Genomic DNA, 22,937 nt, shown 5'->3' with positions numbered 1-22,937 from the left:
CATCTGTTTTCTTTGACACTGGTCCCAGGACCACTGCCAAATCTCAGATCCATTAGTGAGGTGCCTTGCTGACTGAAGCACAAATCAGGATGGATCCAAACGCAATTAGCAGCTGCTAGCACCTCATCTGGAAGGCATTAGCTTGGATTAGGGGTGAGGGGAGAGAAAAGAGGGAGCGACTGGAGATGCCAAACTGAATAAATGCTAGCTTATTTTGATCATATTTTGAAACACTCTCCTTGCAGCCAGTGACGCACATAGAGGTGGCAATGTAAGCAGGCAGGGATGGAAACGTGCAGGGTAGGATAGAACGGTTGTGCCAACTTGCCAGCTCCTTTTAGATGCTTTAGAACCCACATGCTCTTTTGAATGATGATAACGAAGTAAGATGGTCTGATGATGAGGTGATATGAAAGCCACAGTTGTGAAGGGCAATTTTGGAGCAGCAAATTTTAGCCCCATTTTGTCCCAAAATGTCAACCTTGAGCCCTAATGTCGGCAGCTCCAGCATCCTGTGGCGAAAGGAACAAGAGAAATATCTCCAAGGCAACATGCAGGTAAACTTGACACATTATTCTCACAGATAAAAGAGAAGGAATTGGTCCCGGAGCTTGTCATCCAAAGCCAATTCACATCACCACCACCACTTAAATTCCTTAAACCAAGGGAGACCCTGTATCCCTCCAGAAACTGTTGTACTCCAACTCACATCAGCCTGACTCAGTATGGCCAATAGGGATGAAGGGAGTTGTAGGCCAACATCAGAAGACCTACAGATTCCCCAGCCCTGATTTATAGGGTTTTTGGGGGGGTAAGAATTGGGCTTGGACCTTTTAAGCAGCACGGGACTAGCCTCCCTTGCTGTATAGAGTATCTTTAACAGGAAACACAGTGTTATTGGAAGACATTTGTAACTTCTGATTGCTTTGCAATCTATTATGTTACCATACCCTGCAACATGGTGAGCCAAAACCGGGACATGCATCTTCCTTTCTGTGCTCCCATGCAAGTCACATGATCAGCATGAGATGATGGTAAAAGGTCATGCTCTTAAAGGTAAAGGTAAAGGGACCCCTGACCATTAGGTCCAGTCGTGACCTACTCTGGGGTTGCGGCGCTCATCTCGCTTTATTGGCTGAGGGAGCCAGCGTACAGCTTCCGGGTCATGTGGCCAGCATGACTAAACCACTTCTAGCGAACCAGAGCAGTGCACAGAAACGCCGTTTACCTTCCCGCCAGAGCGGTACCTATTTATCTACTTGCCAGGTACCAGAGCGGTACCTATTTATCTACTTGCACTTTGACATGCTTCCGAACTGCTAGGTTGGCAGGAGCAGGGACGGAACAACGGGAGCTCACCCCATCGCAGGGATTTGATCCACCAACATTCTGATTGGTGGCAAGTCCTAGGCTCTGTGGTTTAACCCACAATGCCACCCGCGTCCCTGTCATGCTCTTATGGTGCCCCAAAACATGAGTTTGGGCCACTGCACAAGATCACAGCCTTGGAAAAAGCCCTGAATGGCCACTGTTCTCTCAAAGGGGAGGGGGCAGGGGAGATCTCTGTTTTTCCGAGACACTTGTGTGGTATGTATTACTTTATATGATATGAGTTGTTTATTTTAAATGCTAAAAAAGAGAGGAAACACATCACCTCCCTAAAGAGGACATAAAACTTGCAAATTTAGAATGAGTTACTGTAATAGAAATACAGAGCATCTCACTGTAGTGAGGTGATTGTGACCAGGTGACCTGAGTGCTTGCTCAGTCCAAGTGCTGTTGATGGGCAGCTTCAAGGCCCCTGATCTGTTTCTTCTTATGCTTCTTTTTCTTTAAACTGGGCTTGGACTGGATATTTCCTTCAGATAGGGGATAGTAAAGGTAAAGGTACCCCTGCCCGTACGGGCCAGTCTTGCCAGACTCTAGGGTTGTGCGCTCATCTCACTCTATAGGCCAGGAGCCAGCGCTGTCTGCAGACACTTCCGGGTCATGTGGCCAGCGTGACAAGCTGCATCTGGCGAGCCAGCGCAGCACACAACACCGTTTACCTTCCCGCTGGTAAGCGGTCCCTATTTATCTACTTGCACCCGGAGCTGCTTTCGAACTGCTAGGTTGGCAGGCGCTGGGACCGAACGACGGGAGCGCACCCTGCCGCGGGGATTCGAACCGCCGACCATACGATCGGCAAGTCCTAGGCCCTGAGGTTTTACCCACAGCGCCACGCGCGTCCCAGATAAGGGATAGTCCTCAGTAAATCAGGACCCATGGCCACCCTACTGAGGAGTGAGAGGCCACAGCCTGAGAGAGAGTTACAAAACCTTTAATAAAACTTAACATTGGTTTAGAGAGAGCGGCACTGTGAGCGATCCCAAAATCGGGAAGCATGTAGGGGCTGTCTGGAAGAATAAACATGACGACCCTAACTTAATAAAGTGAGGCATCCCTGCCAGGGAAAAATCAGTTTTCCCATTCTGTGGTGCATATTGATTTTAAGGGTCTCGCAGCTAACCTAGGCCCAGACATTCCCAGCAGGAGAGATTGCAATTAAAAAACATTGGCAGTGGGTGGCACAAGGCTAATCCCAGCTCACACCAATTTTTGCAGAAGGCAAAGCTGCGTGCCATCCAGAATTGTGAACTTTGCCAAGTCAGTGAGAACTTTGCTGTGAATACTAGTTTCGGCTCCAAGCAACACAGGAAATGTGTATGTGGACTGTCTGTGTTGGTGGTACAGTAGCAAGTTTCTTAGCTTTTTAAACATATTTTTTTATGAAAAGATTTTTTTTTCATTACTCTTGTAGGAATTGAAGCCGCTTATACAGGTAATCAGTGTCTGCGTTCTTCTACAGAGGAAGATCAGTATCTTTTCTGAGTACTGCCACATGTGATCTACAAATAGGAACACTCCTGGTGGGTCTCAGTGATGCTAGTAAATTGAAGCAGCTGCCATAGATGTTGGGGTTGCGGGAAATGAGAGTTCAGGGTTTACCATAGGGATCAAAGACCTGCTTTTGGATATATTCAGAATTAAGCTTCAAAAAAGCAATGCATTCAAAGTGCATTTGCTTTGGTGACTTGCTCTTGAGGAGTAATCATGAGGAATAATCACACATGGACACAACTTAGGGAAGATCTACAACATCACCAGCATACCTCTCTTCTCCCGGGATTTGTCTAAACCGGGGCATTATCATACAAAGAAGTTCAGATACTTTATGTGTGCAATTGGCACATGATATTCCACCCACTACTGTTTTTTTCACTTACCATATACCGTATTTTTCACCCTATACAACGCACCGTCCCATAAGGCACACCTAGTTTTTTGGGGGGGAAATAAAAGGAAAAAAATTATTTCCCCCCCCAGGCGCAGGGCTGGGGTGGGGGAGGCCCGAGCTTCCCCCGACCCCAGTCCCCAAACAGGCAGCTCTCTGCAAGCCGTGGGAGCCCAGCGCTGACTCCCGCCGCTTGCGGAGAGGTCCGCGAAGCCTGGACGCACTGAACTCAGCGCGCGCAGGCTTCGGCATGCAGGCACCTCTCCGCAAGCGGCGGGAGCGCTCCGCGAAGCCTGGAGAGCGAGAGGGGTCGGTGCGCACCGACCCCCTCGCTCTCCAGGCTTCAGCGAAAGCCTGCATTCGCCCCATAGGACGCACACACATTTCCCCTTCATTTTTTGAGGGGAAAAAGTGCGTCCTATAGGGCGAAAAATACGGTACATTGCTATTACAGTGCTTGTTGTTGATAACACTGGGTGGAGCCTTGCAGAAAATATCCTGAATATGTTGTGTACTCATCTCCTGCTTAAAGGATTGAACTGTAGTTTGCTTGTTCTTTAAAAAAAAAAAAAGATTATTTTTTACACAGTTCTGATTTGACAGAACTGTGTGAGATCTACATAATGAAAACAAATTGGGGTTGCTTAGTGCTCTCACTCTCTGTGTGTGTGCGTGCTCTGAATTTTCTGTAAATTAACATAATTCCATTCTCCCACACTTCTCCAATTGATGTCCAACTTCAATTAAAGCACTTTAAAGCACCTTGGGATCCAGATGTGTTATACCTGCAAAAAGTATTTTAGCACTTAGTAAAAGACTACTTTTTTAAAAAAATAAACAGAGTAATAAAATGGCTCCCACCACCAGAGTTAACAGTGAATGTGTGCTGAGGTTCAAACGAGCACACCCACAACAGCTGTGCAACACTAACTGGTATGAACAGAACATAGTGGGGTGTTCACATAAAGAAAGCCCAATATTCTCAATAGTGTGGAAAGTCGATTGCAATTCTGCTTGCATCATAAAAAAGGAAGAGCAAATAGGGAGTTGTGCTAGGAGCCACTTATTTAGAAGCTGTCAGGCTTCACGTTGTTGATAAACAAACCCATTGCAACTGCCACCAGAATGCCATGAGAGCTGATGTGGTGTGTGATGGTTAAAGTGTTGGATACGGCTTTATAGCAGGCATAGGCAAACTCGGCCTTCCAGATGTTCTGGGACTACAACTCCCATCTTTCCTAGCTAACAGGACCAGTGATCAGGGATGATGGGAGTTGTAGTCCCAAAACATCTGGAGGACTGAGTTTGCCTATGCCTGATTTATAGGACCCATAGGAACATGCCGTTAGCAAAGTCACTTAAATTGTTTTGGTGCTGTTTTAGAACGATGCCTCAGACACTGCAGCAGGAGCTAATTTATGGAAGAATGCTAGCAGGAGTCTTGTTCTCTTTTTCATTTTATAAGATATTCTTGCCAATCCCAGTCTGTACACAGCAGTGGAATTTCTTCAGAATTGTGAAGGAGAATGATGGCCTAAATAAGCATTGGTTGCTGAGCTACTGGACTCAACATCAAGAAGGAAGAGCATTTGTTTTGGGTGGTCCAGGTCAGTAAAAAGTTGGAGCAATGAGATGAAATGAAATGAAGCAGAGTAAAATGTAGGCAGAATATCAGAAGTTTCTTAGAATTAGCTCCAGGAAAGAAATGTTTGTTAAAAGTTTTGAAGACTGTCCATTCAATATTGTGGGCCCCAGCCTGTGACTGATATCTCCTTCCTGACTGACATTAGACTGGCGCCTTTCTTGCTGAACTTCAGGCACATGGCAAAAACTCTTATTCCAACAGGCATTTTAAGGTAATGTTTGGTTTGATGATGACGTTTTATTATTTTATTTGCTATAGGGTTTATTTTTATATATATTGCTTAGAAATGTAATTAAGCAATATATAAAGGTCTTAAGCAGGACATTTGATTCTTCTGCTTGCTTTGAGATGGAGGCCCATATAGCGCTTTAGAGATGAACCCAGTGGGCGGTATAGCCAGGAACATATTACTTCATTTCATACCCATGTAACAAAACATGTGTCCTTAAAATATAGGTAGACTGTTGAACCAACAACTTTACCTGTCGCTGTCTAAGAGGCAAAAGACATGCAGTTATATCTGATGGGCTTGCTCATCCTCTTGTGGTTGTGGTTTTTATATATGGATTTAGAACAAGAGCCCGACTTATCCCAGAAACTCATGAAAGGTTACTGTTAACATGCCCCTCAAAGCTATGTTTCTGCCTGTCCGAAAGGCTTTATTGTAGCTAACAGCAATGCTTTCTTCTGGGAGTACTCATGGGTACTCAGTACCGGCACTGCCCCAGAAGAAGAGCACTGGCTAACAGGATTGCTGAAAGGTGCTGTCCATGTTGAGGGGGAATCAAGCAGGCAGGGGCCATGTTAGATCAACATCTTAGCTAGCCTAGCCATGCAATCCACCTGCTGTCCCTTTTCTTTGGCTATGTACCACATTGATTTCAAGTTTAACTTCTTCATCCCAGAAGAGCCAGGACAGTGAGTGTTCCTAATGTTATGGGGGAGAAGGATAATACTACATGGAGGTGCTGGTTGCCACCAGCAACAGTTGACTTAGAGCCCGGTGCTGTGGGACAAGTAGGGACAAGGAAGAAATTTTATTCAGTTCACATTTAAGGGTGCATCTATCAAATTTACACTTTCCGGAATAGTGCACAAACTGAAAATTGAAATTCTCGCTTCTCATATTTTTGCAGGGCAGTTCTCTGCTTAAGTAGTTTTAAAGAAATGCATATATGAAGGCAAATGCAAAATGCAGAAACTGCTTTGAGGTGTGTGTTTTTCTACGATCAAGACGTATATAAATTTTATGAAACAAATTTTTATGAAACAAATAAACAGATCTGTTAGTGAAAATAACATACAAAATGATTTATAATAGGGAAAACTGCTTTGCAAAAATGTGTATGTTCGGCAACAGTACATACAAAAATATGTATATCAGGAGAAATTGCACTAAAACGTTGGTAAATTTTCACAAGGACTTTTTTTTAAAAAAAAAGACTGTAAACTTACATGGGTATGTGGAGAATTGAACTTAAAATTGAAAAATGATAAGCCAAGAGAAACCAAAATGGACAGATTCAACCAAGAGAGTCAACAGCTAAAAACAGGACGAAGTAAATACTTCCCACATTAAATGTGGGAGGGGGGAAATCATAGCTCAATGGTAGAGCACATACTTTCAGTGCAACAGATTTCAGGTGCAATCCCTGGTATTTCCAGTTGAAAGGGTCAATGAAATGCCTCAGCCCAAGGCCCTAGAGAACTAATGCCAGTCAGAAAAAGCATAACTGGGCTAAACGGATAGTCTTGCCTGATATAAGGTAAATATTCCGTATTTCAATAGTGACAAATACTAGGACCACTAAGGCCGAAATCCTGAACACACTTTTAGAATATGCAAACAAAAGAAGAGCCCTGCCAGATCAAACCAAAGGCCCATCTAGCCCAGCAGTCTGTTCATACAATAGCCAGCCAGATGCCAACTAGATGCCAATGAAAAACCCACAAGCAGGACCCAAGCACAACAAACAGCACTCTCCTGTTTGTCTTCTTCCACCACAACCAATATTCAGAGCCACGCTGCTTAAGGAAGTCCAACTGTGCATAGTGAGCTTACTCCTGAGTAGAGATGTATAAGTTTGCTCTGTAAGGGGTATTTTACAGGGAGAGGTTGTGGTTGTGAAGGATAAAATGTCTTCCATCGATGAAGTATCTGTAATGCAAAGCAGCCTTCCACGAGTAGGTAAAATCTGGCATACTTGATGTAATGAAGTGGGAACATGATCAGCCAGAAAAGACGAAGAAAGGGGGAAGGGAGAGTCAACTTGAAGATGAACTAAGGAAGCTGGCAAGTCTCTTTCATCTCATAGTCCGAGGGTTTGCTAAACCCATTAACATACTTGCATGAACCCCTCCCTAGCAACTAAGCAGAGAAGAGACAATTTGGTTCACTTCTGCTGAGGCAATGTGGCGGACAGGAGCAATGGGATTTGGTCTGACCTAGCAATTTTGTAGGTCACCATGCAGTCCATGGAATGTTTTGCGTTGCAGGGAAAGAAAGAGGCAGGTGTTTTTTTGTTTTGTTTTTTTTTTAAAAAGAAAGATTTCTTTCTTCTTTGAGGTGGGCTGAGGGGACTTAAAACACTGTGGAGATTTCCTGACATGCTCATTGCGGTGCCTCCCATAGCTCTAAGTGCAGTAACCAGTGCATAGGTTGGTTGGTGGGAGATTTGTCCCCACCCCCCCCCACCACATGATTTCTGGGGGATTCCTGACAGAAGTCATCAAGGCTGCCTTTTATCAAAGCTATACACTTTAGTAAGTCTGTTATTGCTCACACACAATGTGCTTCATGTCGGATTAATCCAACTATGATTCACACTCAGGATGTGAGTAGAAGGAGGGCAAGACAAGTTGAAAAGATTAGGAAAGTTAAACAACCTCACATCTTGAAAATGGAATTTATGTTTTAAAATATAAACTTTAGAAGCAAAGAAACATTGAGCCTGCATCGTTCAAATTTCAAGTTGGTTAAGCTGCAAAAAAAGGGAGGAGCACTGATCATAGCAACAAAGACAAACAGAAGCAAATAAATACATTATGAAGTCATTGAACATGTTAGACAAGGGCCAGTTAAAATGGCCATTCTTAACTGTGGTGGGCTGTCTTTCTTTCTTTCCAGATTGTATTTTACAGAGAGGCCAAGTTATCTGAATAGTTTGCTACAAGCACAAATTGTGACTTACCATGCCTGCCACACAACACACTTTTGGAAGCTGCTATCAGATGTTCTAGTGAATGTACATGGAAGAGAGAGACCCTGTCCCTAACTTATATTCATGGTTATAACATTTGCAGAGATTCTCCATAGTCACAACTATGCACGCAGAAGATTCTCTCTGCTCATGGTTTTCACTTTTGAGGACAAAGTTGCTCAACACTGCAGCACCTTACAAGCCATGTTGTGAATCTAGATGAGGTGCTCAATGCAGTGTCTTCCCATACTCTGTGGGACTGATTTCAGTTTATGAGGCTCGGTGCTGCGGACAAGATTCTTGCAATGATGCATGCCAGTTGGGAAGGATTGATCAGATGGGTCCAGGCTGTGGTGAATGTTTCTTTATGTGACAGAGTGGTGCCTTCTTCCATTAAACACTTGTGAAGAAGCCCACTCTAGATCCTATGGTTTATAACAACTACCACCTGGTTGCAAATACCAGGTGGTAGAGAAGGATATATTCCTGTAGGATATATACAGTATTACCTGGTGTCAGGTGTGGTTTGGGGGCTGAATTATGACCCATATCGAGAGTAATATAGAGAAGGTGTGACTTTGCATCTCAGTCTCTTAGCAGCTCTTGATACCATTGACCATGGTATCCTCTTGGATTGGCTTTGTGGAATGTGTATTGGTGGTTCCGATCCTACCTACAAGGTCATGTCCAGTGTGTAGCATTGGGAAACTGTGTTTCAGCTCCATGGTCCTTTCACTATGGTGTGCCACAGGGTACCATCTTGTCCCCAGTGCTGTTTAACATTTTCATCAAGCCACTGGGCACAGTTATTCAGAATTTTGAGGCAAAGTGTGATCAATATGCTGATGACACACTACTTCCCATCAGGCACAGCCAAGATGGCCAATGGTCAGGTATGATGGAACATCTATGGTCTAAAAGCACATAATGCAGCCATTTTGCTGAAGCTAAACAGTTGTCTGTGTGGTCAGTGCCTGGATGGAAGTCTGCTTGGGAAAGCTATATATTAGGGATGGGGAGCCTGTAGCCCTTCAGATGGCAGGCTGCTGAGCTCTACATCCAAGAACACAATGATCACTTCCTCAACTGAACCAGCAATGTTCCTAGTGGAGGAAGACTCTATGCCACCTACTTTTTCTGCAGCAGGTGAGTTTTTTCTGAAAGATCTTCTGTCCAGAAAGAGGATTTCAAACCTGAGACTAGAGAGCGTTCAGGATGGATGAGTTGTTAATGCCTGCAGTTGTGTCAACCTCCCAGCACCTTCGAGCTGCCTACAGGCATATTAAAACATTTCCAGTTGGGTGAAAAGTTATTTGCCTTAGGTTTAAAAACCATGTGTAAGAAATACCTATCTTTAACCTTTTTTGTACTGTTTTAAACACTGTTTTAGTTGTTCCTACGCAAGTCTGTTCTGCTTTCTTCAATAAAATACCATGTTGTTTGATTTTTATACCAAGGCAGATCAGTCAGGATCAATCCACCAATGGAGGATTTGAAAACCCAACAAGACACTTTTGCAATGTGTAAGTAACTCCCACAGTTTCATTTACACAGCCCCCTCTGTCTTTATCTTCTCTAATTTCTTGTTTAATTTTCTCTTGCTTTTATGTCAAAAGATGTCTAATTCCTGAATCCCTTCTCTAAAACTCTTTTCTAATCTCTTCACTGACCAAACAAGGTTTTGTTTGTTTGTTTAATTCCTGAGAGAAACTATCCCATTTCCTATGGATTATCAAACGAACAAATAGCCTTATAACAAAAGTAAACAAAGTGAAACCAGCTTCTAAAGTCTTTAAGCTAAGGGCTTCTCATTCACTTCATTCTGAAACTGATCCTTGCCTCTCTTATAGCAGTGGCAGTGACTTCTGATGACTTCTAATGCAGGCTCTCTCCCTCAGATTAGCTGGTCTTCATAATGAAATAATAAAAGCTCTCCTTAATCATCTCACCACCAACATGTTCTGGAGACCCCCAACACGCCAACAATACATTAAAAAAAGGCTTAAAAATGTATTCACTGGTAGACATTATATACACATTACCCTACAGTTGTTATTCTCTGTCCAACTCTCACCCAGATTCTATTTTCATTTGGGTTATTGGTTGCCCAAACTCAGTATTTATTTTTCAATAGTTTTAAAATCAAACATTTTGACAATATGAAATTCACGATTTGGGTCTTAAACAAAGAAACCAACCCACAGTGCTGAGAAAACTGCAGAGGACTTTTTTTGTGGTAAATCAATACCGTACTTTTCCACCTCTGAACTTCTGCTAGCTGGAAGCATGTAATTATTTGAGTTCCATTGTTAGAGATAAAAACAAATCACAAAATTCAGATCAGAATCTGACTTTGTCATAGTTTATGACTATTTGGATTTGGGGTTCTGATTTGGGGTGCAGTCTCGTTCCCTCCCCACTTCAACTATCCTGTTTATTTGCTCATTCAGAATTAGATGGCCTGGGAGGGTGAATAAATTCACCATAGCAGGATGTATGAGAAATCTCACTGGCACAACAGCCTGAATGAGCAAATTTAAAGGAGCCCATTTCCCACTGAGGATCTTATCGAAACACCACTGTTCAATTTCTTTTCAGCACCATCTTTCATCTGGAGTGCTCCTGTGCCCCCCACCTTCAGCAACACAATATCAAACAGCTGGAGTTTTGGCAGCTGTGAGGATGCAGAGTTTTGAAGTAACTGGGGAAGCAGAGAGAAGCCATCCATTTTTGAGCAGTGAGTTGAAAATCTTAAAACTGTTTTTGTTAATCAGTCACTGATGTTAAATAGATGTTAACACTCTGGAAAAAAAGGAAGCCTTTGTTAAGGATTCAATCGACCGACCCTTTTAAAGGTGTACGGACAAAGTATAAATTAAAATCACAGAATATACAAGCCAGGGAAAATAATGATTATAAAATATGGTAATCCTGCATGCAAATCTAAACAAAATTAAAGGAACACGAAAGAAGAAAACGTTCAGGCCTTCCAACATACCAAAATTCCCCAAGCTTAAAATCTGAGACAATCTGATTCGTTTTGATGAAAGGTAATTTTGAAATATAACTACTTCATTTCTCATCGGTATAGCAGAAATTATGCTTCATTCCCACTGTTAGACATTATAAGAGTTAGCAGTGATAGAAACAATAAGCTTTTATCTATATGTGGACAGGATGTGAAGATTTCCTGGTCCCACCTTGTTTTACATATGATGTAATATTCTTCAGACACACTCTTGCCTTCCAAGGCCGTGTCTGTACTATTGTAGTTTCAGATGCAAACCACATGCTCAGAAGTCAGTGTTAAAATGCTTGCATGCAAGTTTAAACCTCCAAATAACAAAGCTTAGATGGTCGGAATGGCATTTAAGAACATAAACTTTTATGGAAAACTCATCCTGTTGTTAACTCATCCTGTTGCTGACATATGGAAGTGTTTACCTCCAAAATACCACAAAGAACATCACAGTATAACACACCTCTCAAGGGTGCTGTAGCAGTAAATTTCTTGCATCAGTGTGGGGTTGGACTTGATGACCTTTGAATCTCTTTCCAGCTGTTAGATTCTATGACCCAGTGACTACTTCTGTGCCTTGAATAGCTGTATGGTAGCGAGAGGCTTGCCAGGTGTTGCTTTCCCCATCATTTCAAAGTCATGGTGGGTGATGCTTCACCTATTAAATTTATTTCTACCATGCATCTAGCGAAAGTATGGGAATAGCCTTCCAAGCCAGAAGCTGGAAATTATTGTGGGGATAAGCTCCACCAAGGAGCTTATACAGGGCAAGTGTCAACAATGAAAACTCCAGAAATCAGAAGTTGCTGATATTAGACATTCTCTGGTATCTTAACAATTTGTTTTGAATGCATAAAAATCATTGCCCTTCACCCACTTAAAGAAACAACACATTACAACAGAAGGGGCGGGGGGGGGGACACAATATTGAGCACATTTCCAAGAATCCACCACAAAGATTGTACATACTTGTCAGACACCCTGGCTGATTCACTTGTAGCTTACCTCTTTACTTTTGTTTTTAATCCTAGTTAATCCCCACTCCCACAGTAGGATTGAACCCTGGGAAGCTATACTGTACCAGAAAGGCAAGAAAAATCAGAGACTAGTAGAGACAACATTCTAGGTGTGAATATCTGCCCTGGGCTATTAAACTGATTGGCCTTCTAGAAGGCCATTGGCATGGCTCTCTAACATGAAATAACTTTGAACGGTGGGGGAGATGGTTACAAATTTTGGCATTACCTAGAACTCATTCCACACTTGGGTGTGTTCATAGAGTTATTTTTTTAAAAAAACACAGGAGATTTTCTGGAATAATCTCAAGGAAAGTGTCTGTGTACAAGAGACTTCACCCACCCTATGCATTTGAAGCACATTAAGTGCACCTTGAAGCACACAGCTTCCCTCAAAAGAATCCTATGAACTATAGTTTGTTAAAGGTGCTGGGAACTGTAAACTCTGTGAGGGGTAAACTATGACTTCCAGGGGTTGGGGGGGGAGCCATGTGCTTTAAATGTATGGTATGGATGTGAACAGTGTCCCAATAGATGTTCAGTGTAGACCAGTGTGGGGAACCTGTGGCTGTCTAGCTGTTGCTGTATTATAACTCACATCACCACTGACCTTTAGCCACACTGGCTGAGGTTGATGAGAGTTATAGTTCAATAACCTCTGGAGGGCCACTGGTTCCCCACCACTGCTGTAGACCAACCAAGATTTATCGGACTTGATCTTAGAAGCCTGCCAAACTCTTGTGGGCCTACAATTCTGAACATACGTTGTTTCACAGAGCAGGAATCCATGTGCTACCTACCATGAGAGGATTGCAAAAAGCTAGCCAGCAGTGCAAAAGGAGTTTACGTGAATCTACTTTCAAGAATGGCCACATGTGAAACCCCACTAGTTAGTTTAATGAGGTTTTTCTATTCTAAGCAAATCACTTAAACACAACAGAAACTCTGAAGAAATCATAGGAATGTACTTTAGGCCAGATTAGATTGTTCATCTGGTGCAGCATTGTCCCACGTGAGAAATTCAACACAAATAAGGTGGCAAATTTTGAGTCCATTCACGCAAATAGAAACTAATACCAACATAAAGAGACTTTCTCTGAATATGAATACTGTACACACATTCTTGTGTTTGTGAACAGTACAGGGAAGGAGGAATCTATAACATGGTTCATCTTTATTCCCACCAATGCTGTCTGGTTTTTTTGTGCGTACTGAGGTGTTTCATATTTATATATCTTTAAAAAGTGTTGCCTAAACTACCTTATTTAAAATAATCACCACTGCCATCAAAAAGAGCTTCCACTCCAGTAAGGGAACAAAAATGTTGTTTTATCACCTTCCATAGAAAACATTAAAGCAGAAAAAAAAATTGCTGCTTCAGGTCTTATTATTTGTTTTCCCTGGATCTTTTTCAAAGTTTTGATTCCTGGGTAATGCAAGTTAATGTGCACACAACTTGTGCCTTTTTGCAATGTTCTAGTGGTGTTATGTAGAAAAACATCTCTGTCTCCCATTCTAGAGAATCAAAGGCATGAAGCAACTTTGCAAGCTGAATCAGTATCAAAGAACTCACATTAATAAGGGAAGGTAAATAGGCTACAAGCTTGTTCATTAAAGAAAGTTCAGATTATACTCCCTCACCCTAGACAGTTAGATTAGGAGTGTGGGCTCATCCAAACTTCCACTTGTCCTGTGCCTAAAAAGTACAGGTCCAAGCAGTTTTCCCTTTGCCCTGCGCCACTTTCTGCTGGAAAACCTGCCTTTTAGCAATAAATCGGAACGAATGGCAATTCATGGGAAACCTTATTGAAGTTTGTTCTGCTAAAGATCGGGTTTCCTGGGGGGAAAGTGCAGGGCAAACAGAGGTGTGTCTTAAGTCCTGACTCGTCATCGCCGTCATCATCATCATTATCATTATTATTTATTATTTATACCCCGCCCATCTGGCTGGGTTTCCCCAGCCACTGTGGGCGTCTCCCAAAAAAAATTAAAAATAGAACCAAACATTAAAAACTTCCCTAAACAGGGCTGCCTTCAGATGTTTTCTAAAAGTCAGGCAGTTGTTAATTTTCTTGACATCTGATGGGAGGGCGTTCCACAGGGCGGGTGCCACTACCGAGAAGGCCCTCTGCCTGGTTCCCTGTAACCTCACTTCTTGCAGTGAGGGAATCGTCAGAAGGCCTCGGGCGCTGGACCTCAGTGTCCAGGCTGAGCAATGGGGGTGGAGACGCTTCTTCAGGTATCCTTCAGGCCAAGATCTAGCCTGTTTCCCACTTAATATAAACTGTGAGCCACATTTATTTGAACATGGATTCCCCAAACCCTCTGATCCAAATTCTGCTTTCAAATAGGAACTTGATGGGGATCATGTGGTCAGGGAGATATTGCGTTCAGACAAATGCACCATCTCCGTGTTCAAAACCACTCTTATTTATATCAATTATTGGGCAAGTTATTTTGTTCTAAAATGGAGTCAACTTACTCCATGTTTTACTTTAAAATCTCTTTATAACACAGCTCTTATCCTTGTTTTGTGATTGACTCTACTCATGGCCAGGTCACGGACCAAGCTATACTTGGAACTTCTGAGACAACTTAGACTTTGGTTGTAGACCAAGTGAATTACATACTTAACCAGATGTCACCAGTTGAGGTCTGAAACAGTTTCATAAAAGTCTGGTGATTTTATTCTGGGTTTAAAAACCTTTATGTGAGTTGGAACAAATTAAGCAGGATAGTGAAATAATGAGTTTTAGTCTTGCCCTTCACTATCAGTATCAGCCTACTAGAATCTCAGAGGAATCTCTCCTAAGATTCAGCCATGTTTTCAACCTCCTGTGAGGCTTCACTAGAAGTGGAGGCATGGGTGGATGGACATACAGCTCAGAGCAGTTTGGTGGGTTGTTCCCCCATCCCGTTTCTAATTGCAAGACTTTATTTTTAATTTTTTCGTGGCCAGGTCTCAAGATCTGAAGACAAAAGTGTGCAAGAATGCAAGAAGAGTTCTATTGGATCAGATCAAAATGTCAGGTGATACACATTGGTGGGAAAACTTCAAATTTCACACATAGGCGCATGAGTTTGAACTGGCGGTGACAGACGAAACCTTGGAGTCTTAGCTCAATGAAGATGCTGACCTAGTGTGCGGCAGCTATGAAGAAAACAAATGCCATGCTAGGGTACATTAGGAAAGGGATTGAAAGTATGGTAAAAGTTGCAATATCCTAATGCCTTTACACAACTCTATGGTATGACTGCACTTGGAATATTGTATATTCTTCTGGTCGTCCCACCTCAAAAGGGATATTGTGGAGATGGAAAAGTTTCAGAAAAGAACAACCAATGATCAAAGGGTTGGAGCAACCTCCCAATGAGGAGAGGTTACAATTTTAGTTAAAAGAAAGGTGAGTACAGTGGTGCCTCGCAAGACGAAATTAATCCGTTCCGCGATTCTCTTCGTCTAGCGGTTTTTTCGTCTTGCAAAGCAAGCCCATTAACGGCTTAGCGGATTAGCACTATTAGCGGCTTTTAGCGGCTTATCGGATAAGCAGATAAGCGGCTTAGCGACTTAGAAAAAGGGGGGGGGAAGGGAAAAAAAACCGCAGGAACTCTCAAGACATTTTCGTCTTGCGAAGCAAGCCCATAGGAAATTCGTTTTGCGAAGCACCTCCAAAACGGAAAACCCTTTCATCTAGCGGGTTTTCCGTCTTGCGGGGCACCACTGTAAAGGGGGACAGGATGGTGGTGTATACAATTATACATTGTGTGCAGAAAGTGGACAGAGAGACATTCTCTCTCTCTCTCTCTCTCATAATTCTAGAACTTGGGGACATCCAATGAAGCTGAATGTTGGAAGATTCAGAATAGAAAAAAGGAAATACTACTTCATACAGCGCATTGGTAAACAATGGAATTTGCTCCCACAAGAGATGGTGATAGCCACCAACTAGGATGGCTTAAAAAGAGGATAAGACAAATTCATGAAGCATACAGCCAGGATGGCTATGTTCAGCTTCTGTTCAGAGCAATATGCCTCTGAATACCAGTTGTTGGGAACTGTAAGTGAGGAGAGTGTTGTACACCCAGGTCCCGCTTGCGGGCTTTCTGGTAGGTGACTATGAGAACAAGTTGTTGGCCTAGATGCCTGTGTGGTGTAGTGGTTAAGAGCGGTAGTCTCATAATCTGGGGAACCGGGTTCACGTCTCCGCTCCTCCACATGCAGCTGCTGGGTAACCTTGGGTTAGTCACACTTCTCTGAAGTCTCTCAGCCCCACTCACCTCACAGAGTGTTTGTTGTGGGGGAGGAAGAGAAAGGAGCATGTTAGCCGCTTTGAGACTCCTTAGGGTAGTGATCAAGCGGGATATCAAATCCAAACTCCTCTTCTTCTTCTAGATGGGCCTTTGGCCTGATCCAGCAGGGTTCTTATGCCTAATAGCCATTGATAGACTAACCACCATGAATTTGTCCAATATCCTTTTAAAGTCATTCTAAAGCAATGACCATCGCCATCATGACCGTGAATTCCATAGGTCCAGGATGAGTTGCCATATCAGATGGAGAAATCTGATTAAGAAATACTTTCTTTTGTCACTTCTGAATCTACCAATCAATTTCACTGGGTGACCCTGAGAGTGCTTCTGGACAGTTGCTGTTTTCCAGTGGGATTCAGTCACATACCTCCAAGGGCAGCTTGGGCAATTAAAGAGCATCTGGTGCTCTTGCATAACAATCCTTCCCCCTTTGCATATTTTGCAAGAAGAAAAATTATGGGGAAACACACTGGAAAGTGTGGGATGACAGTTGCTTGACACAATGCTGTATAACCCTCCCAGAGACACATCAGAATGAATGGAATAGTCAGCGCTGTCTAACCACCCTGTGAACTTTGTGCAAACAAATCAGGATGAATGCATAATAAGTGGGTCCTGTGGAAGTGGCCTGAGTTCTTATGGGAGAAGAAATTCTCTCTATCAACCCTTTACAACCCAGCTAGATTGGTGGGGTATAAATAATAAAAATATTATTATTACTTCTAACCCTCCATCATGTTTCCACCTTAGCTGGCCTTCCTCTTGCATTATGGCCCTGCGAGCAAATCAGTGAATGCTAGAAAGTTTGAATATACAGTCATACATCAACCCTCAGGTTGAGCGTTTTCAGGTTGCGTCCTGCGGCGACCTGGAAGTACCGGAAAGGGTTACTTCCGGGTTTCACCGCTTGCGCATGCGCAGATGCACAAAATAACATCACGTGCATGTACAGAAGTGGCGAATCGTGACATGCACATGCACAGACGCGGGTTGTGTTCCTTTCAGGTTGGGAACGGGCCTCCGGAACGGATCCCGTTCGCAACCAGAGGTACCACTGTAATCTAACCTTTGCGTAAACTTTGTGCAAGCAAAACTGGTCGACCGCTCACTCAGTGCACAGATCCTTTGGACCTGTCTACACTATTGAATTCCCTGTGCAACCTGTCCCCTCTTGTTGGCGGGCTGCACCCTCCCTGTTCCTGTCCATAGCTTGTAATATGCCATAACCACATTGTTTAAATTTATAAACAAATAACTTAAGATGCCCTGGGGAAAGACGCGATGGCCCTCAGTTCTACAATCTCGCATACGCAATGCACACCCGCCAACCCAACATTCAACAAACTTTCTTATGTGCAATCGAGGGAAGCGATCCAAGGGGGCTTCTGTTGGTGGTGCTAACTTTCCAGGCCAAGGGGAGGTAACTTGTTTAGTAGGAGCCGCATCTAGGCAACCTCGTGGGTCTCTCGCCCCCCCCCCCAACAGCGCGGCAGATTGTTCCGAGTGATCTGCCCTCTCTCCACATCCCTGCCTAAACAGCCTGCTGTGATCAGTCTAGTGTGCTCTAAAAAATGAGCCTCCGCTATAGTTAAAGACGCTGCTCCTGACTCCCCCGCTCGCCTCGTTACACCCCCTCCCAGCCCAGCACTGATGAATAGCGATCGGGAGCTTTGACGGAGGACTGTCACATACCAACTGCAGAAAGCATAGGGGTGGTATGGAGGGAGAGGGAGGGAGGGAGGGAGAGAGAGACCTTCCTCCTTTCTTTGCAAAACTTTTCAGCCCAACTTTCCCAGCTTCCGCTTCTCTCGGATTGGCGAGGCCGTGGCGGAGGGGGGGGTTGTCGGTTTTCCTACGCGATCCCCTGTAACATCGCCTTCCCTTCTTTAAACCTCAGGTGCAAGAGGGCGATCTGTTCTCATCCCGCTCCGGACTTCTTCTGGGGGGAGAGAAGGTGATTTTTTTGAGTATACTTTCCTTTTTCTTTTCCCCCTGGCAGTTCCATTTCCCCCTTTCCCCTTCTGCGGCTCCTCCCTTTCCCCCTCCTCCTCCGCCAGGGGAGGCGGGGGCAGGACTGGGAGGCTTCGGAGCCGGGTTAGCAAAAAGAAGGGAATTGTTTGAGAGTTCAGTCATCCAAAAAACCTTCTTCCATATGGAGGCTCCGGCTGCCTCGATCCCAGTGGCTTTCTCGGCTCTCTGCAGTTTCTTCTTCCTCTTCCGCTCAGCTTTGTAGGGAAGCTGCGGACTCTTCCTAAAAGCAGCCTGATCCCAAGTACAACAGCCTCCCTTTCTCTCTTAAACCTCCTCCATCCAGATTCTCAACATCAGCTTTATTTGGGTGAGTGCCTAGTTGAACTGCCCGGGCTGGGAGCTCCCCAGTCTTGGGGTTTGGGGTTCTTTGTTGCTGTTTCTTTCCTTATCTTTAAAAACTCCCTTCTTTTCCTTTTTTCCTTTTCTTTTTCGGTAACCGCTCTCCCTTCAGCATCATCAGAGATTTTGGCTGAGGGAAGCAGCAGCAGCAGCAGCAACAACAACAAAACAACCCCAAAGTTTGATTTTAAACAAAATCAAACAAAACCGAGGAGCAAAATAGTCATAGGCTTCCCCGTGTAACAGTAATTTGTGGTGTTGGGAATTTGGGAGGACAGAACCGGGATGTTTGTTTTTTTTTCCTTTTTTGCAGGGAGATGTAGGATGAGTTTGATAGTTTATAAGAAGTCAAGAGTTTCCCATGGTTCTTTTAACTTTCTCTGGTTTGTGCAGGTTTGTTTTTCACTGGGCAGGTGAGATTTGCAGCCTGGCTGTTTCACTTTTTTGCCATCATCTTAGCAGTAATGGAGGACCTGGCAATTGCTCTGTACAATTCAGCTCCAGCTCTTGCCAAAAGTCCACCAGAGATTGCAATGTGTTTGTTTGTTTGTTTTTTAAAAGGAAAGAAATGGGGGAGAAATAAACTTTCTTTATCATCTTAGTTCAGGCTTGTAAGGCAATCTAGGAAATGCTTTGTAGCAAGCCTGCATCAGTAGGGTAGATTTATTTAAAAGTTTTTTAGAAACTTGAAAAGATGGGGTGGGGGAGAGCATGTAAATGTTGCAGCATCTTTTGCTTGTGACAATGCAGGCTGCTGCAACATAGAGAATGCATGAATGAGTTTGCTCAGAGTAAACAAGTTTGTTGTCTGCATTTGCCTGTTCAACTGCTTATTTTTGTAAACTTTTTGTTTCTTAAATGAAAAAGAAATTGGCGGTAGTAGGTAGAAAAGTATTTTAGAGGATTTTATATCTTACATGCCTTGTTTTGGTTGTAAGATTTTGTCAGAGACTTGTGATTGAGAGGTAAAAGTTATTTGCAGGAACTTCCCAGTTCAGCTTTTCAAAAGGGTATTTAACACTTGCTAATAAAGTGGGGAGAATCCTCAAGTAGCAAAACTTATGTAAACACCTTGGGCATAATCCAGCTGCCGTTAAGCCCTTTTAAGATTTAGGGATTTCATTGGTAGAGAGTTCTGCACCTGCTTAATTCTCCAGTTGGTTTCAATAGGTCAAAAAGGTGCTTACTGTTGGCTGGGTGTTCTCAAGAAATATTTCCAAGAGCCCTCATTTCTGCAATACTTCAGTTAATTAAAAACTCTTACTAACATTTTAGTTTTTTAAAAACTGGATGTCCATATATTGTAATTGTATATAGCAAAACTATATTGATATTGTGCTTACGTTAAAATTGTAAAAGTTCTAGGTAAACTGGGATTTTCCTGAGAATTATGGTATGACAAATCTAATTTTGAAAAACTTCCTTGTGTTTTTTTATGATCCCATCCCCATTACTTCAAAACTACAAACCTGCAGCTCATCCTATATGTATGTAAAACTCCCTATGAGTTTTTGGAAATTAAATATATATATTATAGTTTGTTTAAGCGAAGGAAAAATAAGATAATATTTATGTGAAAGATGCATAGCTGGAAGCCAAGAGTTGTTCACCACTCTCTGTTTAGCTCCAGGCTTCCCAACCACTTTCATAATGAAACCTGTGGAAGATGGTTGTGTCCAGGCACAATGTCCTTGCTTGTAGCTAAAGAGTAAAGTTTAAATTGCATGTGGCTGTTTCTAACAAGGATTCAGATATTATGACAGCTATCTAGGAGATTCGTGTCTATTTAGGTGTGGATTTACTTCACTGTGGGTTGTGTAATGGAACTGAACTGTTCTATATCAATGCTCCACATGTTCTGTTGGGGGTCATTGTTTTAATAATCAAATGTTTCCCCAGCTATTTTTATTGATGTCTGTGTCTTTGTTGATAACTGATTTTTAGAACATCACTGGCTTAGTCTGAAAGAATGAGAGTCACAAAACAGAGAGAGTTTTTATTGGTCCTGCATCTGTTGTTGAACTGGTGCATACTTGCTGAATAAACCTCAGAGGCACAACCCTTTTTAACGTAGAGTTGACCCATAAAGAATACCACCCTAACTACTTGTAACCAATGAAGGATATTATATATATATATAGTCTTCCCTTTCATCCTAATCCCCTCTCTCACACACAAAAAATATCCTGTTAATAATAAACCTTCCCAGACCCTTTCTATAATGTCTTCTGCAAAGTTTGCCACTTAGAAATGTAGATTCTGCTCCTATTAACTCTCCGCTAGCTGCGGAGTGCAGGTTCCAGCTTTTACTATTTGCATTTAAGTCTTCAGTTTGTAGTTTGTTTCCAGTCCAGCGGTTCCACTGCAGTGACTAATGAAGGTCCACAATGTGAGAATGTGGCAGTTTCAAACGGACCCTAGCTCTTTCTTCCAGAGATTGTATAGGGAAGGCATAGACAGTTGGGAGTTTGAGGTAGGAGTGGTATACATTCCTGCGTACAAAGCACAAGATCTGGAAAGTCTATTCCTTGCTCAAGCTGACTTCTATGATTCTTTTCTAACCCACAAACCTGTGATAACATATATCTAACTCATGAATGCAAATCATTATAGCATTCATCACAACTTGCAATAATAAATAACTGCAGCCACAATCATGTGAAAGAGAAGTTGTTAAACCAGTCGCTTCTGTTGGTAAAGAAAGGTTAGTAGTATTGAGATGCTGAAAATTTAGCTACAGCGAAAGAGTGAGTCAGTTTTCTGATTGATTTACACCCATCTTTAATTCCTAGAAAGGAGGAGTAACCAAAACACTTTCTTTATATAGGCTGGCAAAGGAAACAAGCACAACCCATATATATATATTTAAAACACTCTCTACCTTTATAGCTTAAGGGCTGGTTTGTGGTGAGTAGCTTAAGGCCATGCCTATAACAGCCATATGGATAGGCAAGACACAAGAACTACTGTTGATATAGGGAGGTAGACTTGGGGAAGCTCATTATCTTGGCCTGTTTTGGCTCCCACAGGTGATGAGAGATTTGTGCCATTGACTTCAGTAGGAGTCATAGTAAGTTGGTATGAATCTGGAAGTCTCCCTGTTAGGGAGGGTGTTGGTGAGTTCAGCTTGTGAGCTTTTTCATGATTGGTTCTTCATACTGAATAGCCTTCCTTGATATTCATTTTACAGGCTAATCTGATCTTGGAGGATTGCTTTATCAATGGCGGTAAATTGAACTTTGCAATGTTGCAGAATGGAACTTTCTAAACAAAAACAATTAAGCACATTAAAGGTTCAATGCATAATAATCCTATCTTAGCAACAGGTGTTGGCTGTTTCTGATGAAAAGCTCTGAGACTCCTTAACTTATCTACACTTTCAAGGGGTCAGACAAAAATCCAGTATTCAATACATTCATAGTATAAATACAAATACATGTTTAATGTTAGGTCTGAATGAGGTCACTGTGACAGACATTGCTGAATATGTTCTAGCTGTGATCTTGGTATGGGTGTTGGCTTTGGTTACGTTACCTTCTGACAATAGTATGGTGTATGGGTGGGGAGCTTGTGGCCCAACAGATGTTGCTGGCCTACAGCTCACATCATCTCTGACCATTGGCCATGCTAACTGAGGCTGATGGGAGTTGAAGTCAAGCAACATCTGGAGGGCCACTGGTTCCCCACCATGAACTTTTTAGTCGTGGTGCCTGTTGGAACTTCCTGCTTATGACATTTCATCTTATTTCAAAGAGCTTTAGTCTGAACTTTTCCAGTTGTAAAACTGATGATGATGCCTGTGTATATTTTGATAGATTTTACTTATTGTTTGATTTCTTAATGTTGAAAACCAGTTTTGCTGCAGATTGGTGCAGAATTTTAATGATAACTTTTAGCTCATTGAGCTTCCATCTACAAACACCAAAATTCCCAAAGTTGATAGCATTCATATGACCACATACTGTGTTAATGTGTTATTGCAAGTGATGATTCAGCAAACTGGGGAAATTTCGTGAAGCAAATAAAGCTTCATCTTGCTTAATAATTTTGTATTCTGTGAAAGGAACAGATCTTCATGTTGCCTTGAATCTTTCTGCAAAGA

At 42.6% G+C, this 22,937-nt stretch overlaps 1 protein-coding gene across 4 annotated transcripts in view; it reads left to right on the top strand.

Annotated features, from left to right (window-relative positions):
- The first annotated feature begins 4,733 nt into the window (after positions 1-4,733).
- Positions 4,734-22,937, top strand: part of BOC (BOC cell adhesion associated, oncogene regulated) — an 85,796-nt gene continuing 67,592 nt past the window's right edge. Inside the window, exons 1-3 of one of the 4 annotated variants that reach the window (XM_079973419.1) lie at positions 4,734-4,881; positions 9,577-9,642; positions 10,718-10,856. The gene's annotated coding sequence lies outside the window, so the exon portion shown is untranslated. Of the gene's footprint in view, positions 4,882-9,576; positions 9,643-10,717; positions 10,857-18,311; positions 18,420-18,558; positions 18,804-22,937 lie in introns of those variants that run through there. The other 3 variants (XM_079973420.1, XM_079973418.1, XM_079973421.1) reach the window with 3 other exon arrangements.

This window comes from Podarcis cretensis (genome assembly GCF_951804945.1).
Source record: "Podarcis cretensis genome assembly, chromosome: 4".
Lineage (NCBI taxonomy): Eukaryota > Metazoa > Chordata > Lepidosauria > Squamata > Lacertidae > Podarcis > Podarcis cretensis.
Note: the sequence above shows the minus strand (reverse complement) of the source record. Positions and strands in the feature narration are given on the sequence as shown.